Genomic DNA, 5,000 nt, shown 5'->3' on the forward strand with positions numbered 1-5,000 from the left:
TCTGCGGGACAGGTCCGGCCCTGACGCCGGTTTACGATTTCTCCGGTAAAGCACCTGTCGGGTGGCGACCGGAGGGTCTTTGCAGGGCCTGGATCTCCGAGCCCGTGGGACAGGCGGGAAAGGGTGGCGGCAGCCGGTTGAAGTCCCGACCCTGGGCAGCCTCCCGGTCTTACCTCCATAACTTCGGCGAGGAGGGTCCGATCCCCGCGCGGTCGACGGCAGGCGGTAGGGCTCGGAGGGGCGCGGCCTGGTCCGCGAGTGCCCCGGCGCCGCCCCTCTGCCCGTCCGAGGGACAGTAGGAAATGGCCATACCGCTTTCCGGCCGATTGCCGCCGGACGTCCGGCCGCATTCGCTCGGTCTGCGCGGCCGGCGGTAGCCGGGGGCGAGGGGCATCGGGCGGTGGCGGAACCAGGCCGGCCCGACCGCTGGGGGCCGCCCGGGCGACGTTTGAATCTGTCGGGTCGGACCGCCGAATCCCGCGGGATTTCGGGATCGAATCTGCGGGTGGAATCGGCACCTCGTCCCGCTGTCCGGTTCCCCCCGGTCGACTGCAACGGGTTTCCGAGGCCCGTCGGTCAGGCGCGGTTCGCTCCGCAATCCGCCGGCCGATCGGCACCGGGCGGGGCTCTACGGAAAGAGGGGACCCTCCCGCGTCGAGTGCCGGCGCACCGACCCCGCAGGCTGACCGGGAAGGTGAAGACTCACCCCGCTGAATGCCCGGCCCCGGCTACCCTCCGGCTCCGGGGCCATAACTTCGGGGAGGGAGGTCCGATCCCCGCGCGGTCGACGGCAGGCGGTAGGGCTCGGAGGGGCGCGGCCTGGTCCGCGAGTGCCCCGGCGCCGCCCCTCTGCCCGTCCGAGGGACAGTAGGAAATGGCCATACCGCTTTCCGGCCGATTGCCGCCGGACGTCCGGCCGCATTCGCTCGGTCTGCGCGGCCGGCGGTAGCCGGGGGCGAGGGGCATCGGGCGGTGGCGGAACCAGGCCGGCCCGACCGCTGGGGGCCGCCCGGGCGACGTTTGAATCTGTCGGGTCGGACCGCCGAATCCCGCGGGATTTCGGGATCGAATCTGCGGGTGGAATCGGCACCTCGTCCCGCTGTCCGGTTCCCCCCCGTCGACTGCAACGGGTTTCCGAGGCCCGTCGGTCAGGCGCGGTTCGCTCCGCAATCCGCCGGCCGATCGGCACCGGGCGGGGCTCTACGGAAAGAGGGGACCCTCCGGCGTCGAGTGCCGGCGCACCGACCCCGCAGGCTGACCGGGAAGGTTAAGACTCACCCCGCTGAATGCCCGGCCCCGGGCACCCTCCGGCGCCGGGGCCATAACTTCGGGGAGGGAGGTCCGAGCTCCGCGCGGTCGACGGCAGGTGAAAGGGGCCGGTGCGCCGCGGAAGGCGACAGCAGTCCCGTCAGGCTGCACCTCTGCTCGGGCGAACGGCGTCAGGAAAAGGGGAGAGCACTTCCCCACCGATAGCTCCGGAACGCCCGGACCCATTGGCCCGCGGCACCGGTGGCTGCTAGAGGGCCTCCGGCGCCGTCAGCCGGGGTACGTCCCAGGCCGGCCGGACGGCGGGCAGCCGGAGGCAACGGCCTGGAACGGAGCCAGACTTGAGTCGTTCCGTGTGCCGTGGGCAAAAAGGCAGGGCTGCGGGTCAGCGCAGTTTGGCAAACCTAGCCGCAAGTGCGGGAAGGGCGGAGGAGCACACGGACGCCGCCTTCCCAAACTGAGCCCAAAGTGCCCAGGCATGCCCCCTTGATCTCGCCTAATCAGTGAGCCCAAAATAATTTCAGAGTGTGGAAACCTGATCCAAAAAGGTCGAAAAGAACGGCCAGAGATCAAGTCCGAAAGGGGAAATCAGTAACAAGCAAGCAGAGTAATCATTAACCAAAAAGCGCAAAATTATGTTAAAAGTGTGAAATCATTAACCAAAAAGTCGAAAATAATGTCCAGAGACCAAGTCCGAAAGTACAAATAATTAACCAGTAAGCAGAGTCATCATTAACCAAAAATCGCAAAAGTAAGTAAAAAGTGTGAAATCATTAACCAAAAATCGCAAAAGTAAGTAAAAAGTGTGAAATCATTAACCAAAAACTCGAAAATAATGTCCAGAGACTAAGTCCGAAAGGGCAAATGGTTAACCAGTAAGCAGAGTAATCATTAACCAAAAATCGCAAAAGTAAGTAAGAAGTGTGAAATCATTAACCAAAAATCGCAAAAGTAAGTAAAAAGTGTGAAATCATTAACCAAAAACTCGAAAATAATGTCCAGAGACCAAGTCCGAAAGGGCAAATGGTTAACCAGTAAGCAGAGTAATCATTAACCAAAAAGGGCAAAAGTAAGTAAAAAGTATGAAATCATTAACCAAAAAGCACAAAATTAAGTTAAAAGTGTGAAATCATTAACCAAAAAGTCGAAAATAATCTCCAGAGACTAAGTGCGAAAGGGCAAATGGTTAACCAGTAAGCAGAGTCATCATTAACCAAAAATCGCAAAAGTAAGTAAAAAGTGTGAAATCATTAACCAAAAACCCGAAAATAATGTCCAGAGACTAAGTCCAAAAGGGCAAATGGTTAACCAGTAAGCAGAGTAATCATTAACCAAAAATCGCAAAAGTAAGTAAAAAGTGTGAAATCATTAACCAAAAACTCGAAAATAATCTCCAGAGACTAAGTCCGAAAGGGCAAATGGTTAACCAGTAAGCAGAGTAATCATTAACCAAAAATCGCAAAAGTAAGTAAAAAGTGTGAAATCATTAACCAAAAACCCGAAAATAATGTCCAGAGACTAAGTCCGAAAGGGCAAATGGTTAACCAGTAAGCAGAGTAATCATTAACCAAAAATCGCAAAAGTAAGTAAAAAGTGTGAAATCATTAACCAAAAACTCGAAAATAATGTCCAGAGACTAAGTCCGAAAGGGCAAATGGTTAACCAGTAAGCAGAGTAATCATTAACCAAAAGGCGCAAAAGTAAGTAAAAAGTATGAAATCAGTAACCAAAAAGCGCAAAAATATGTTAAAAGTGTGAAATCATTAACCAAAAACTCGAAAATAATGTGCAGAGACTAAGTCCGAAAGGGCAAATAATTAACCAGTAAGCAGAGTAATCATTAACCAAAAATCGCAAAAATATGTTAAAAGTGTGAAATCATTAACCAAAAACTCGAAAATAATGTCCAGAGACTAAGTCCGAAAGGGCAAATGGTTAACCAGTAAGCAGAGTAATCATTAACCAAAAATCGCAAAAGTAAGTAAAAAGTGTGAAATCATTAACCAAAAACTCGAAAATAATCTCCAGAGACTAAGTCCGAAAGGGCAAATGGTTAACCAGTAAGCAGAGTAATCATTAACCAAAAGGCGCAAAAGTAAGTAAAAAGTATGAAATCATTAACCAAAAAGCGCAAAAATATGTTAAAAGTGTGAAATCATTAACCAAAAAGTCGAAAATAATGTGCAGAGACTAAGTCCGAAAGGGCAAATGGTTAACCAGTAAGCAGAGTAATCATTAACCAAAAAGCGCAAAAATATGTTAAAAGTGTGAAATCATTAACCAAAAACTCGAAAATAATGTGCAGAGACTAAGTCCGAAAGGGCAAATGGTTAACCAGTAAGCAGAGTAATCATTAACCAAAAATCGCAAAAGTAAGTAAAAAGTGTGAAATCATTAACCAAAAACTCGAAAATAATCTCCAGAGACTAAGTCCGAAAGGGCAAATGGTTAACCAGTAAGCAGAGTAATCATTAACCAAAAAGGGCAAAAGTAAGTAAAAAGTATGAAATCATTAACCAAAAAGCACAAAATTAAGTTAAAAGTGTGAAATCATTAACCAAAATGTCGAAAACAATGTCCAGAGACTAAGTCCGAAAGGGCAAATGGTTAACCAGTAAGCAGAGTAATCATTAACCAAAAAGGGCAAAAGTAAGTAAAAAGTATGAAATCATTAACCAAAAAGCACAAAATTAAGTTAAAAGTGTGAAATCATTAACCAAAATGTCGAAAATAATGTCCAGAGACTAAGTCCGAAAGGGCAAATGGTTAACCAGTAAGCAGAGTAATCATTAACCAAAAATCGCAAAAGTAAGTAAAAAGTGTGAAATCATTAACCAAAAAGCGCAAAAATATGTTAAAAGTGTGAAATCATTAACCAAAAACTCGAAAATAATGTGCAGAGACTAAGTCCAAAAGGGCAAATGGTTAACCAGTAAGCAGAGTAATCATTAACCAAAATGCGCAAAAGTAAGTAAAAAGTGTGAAATCATTAACCAAAAATCGCAAAAGTAAGTAAAAAGTGTGAAATCATTAACCAAAAACTCGAAAATAATCTCCAGAGACTAAGTCCGAAAGGGCAAATGGTTAACCAGTAAGCAGAGTAATCATTAACCAAAAATCGCAAAAGTAAGTAAAAAGTGTGAAATCATTAACCAAAAACTCGAAAATAATGTCCAGAGACTAAGTCCAAAAGGGCAAATGGTTAACCAGTAAGCAGAGTAATCATTAACCAAAAAGCGCAAAAGTAAGTAAAAAGTATGAAATCATTAACCAAAAACTCGAAAATAATGTGCAGAGACTAAGTCCGAAAGGGCAAATGGTTAACCAGTAAGCAGAGTAATCATTAACCAAAAAGCGCAAAAATATGTTAAAAGTGTGAAATCATTAACCAAAAACTCGAAAATAATGTCCAGAGACTAAGTCCGAAAGGGCAAATGGTTAACCAGTAAGCAGAGTAATCATTAACCAAAATGCGCAAAAGTAAGTAAAAAGTGTGAAATCATTAACCAAAAATCGCAAAAGTAAGTAAAAAGTGTGAAATCATTAACCAAAAACTCGAAAATAATCTCCAGAGACTAAGTCCGAAAGGGCAAATAATTAACCAGTAAGCAGAGTAATCATTAACCAAAAAGCGCAAAAATATGTTAAAAGTGTGAAATCATTAACCAAAAACTCGAAAATAATGTCCAGAGACTAAGTCCGAAAGGGCAAATAATTAACCAGTAAGCAGAGTA

The sequence above is a fragment of the Heterodontus francisci genome, unplaced genomic scaffold, assembly GCF_036365525.1.
Source record: "Heterodontus francisci isolate sHetFra1 unplaced genomic scaffold, sHetFra1.hap1 HAP1_SCAFFOLD_1775, whole genome shotgun sequence".
In the NCBI taxonomy this organism is placed as follows: domain Eukaryota; kingdom Metazoa; phylum Chordata; class Chondrichthyes; order Heterodontiformes; family Heterodontidae; genus Heterodontus; species Heterodontus francisci.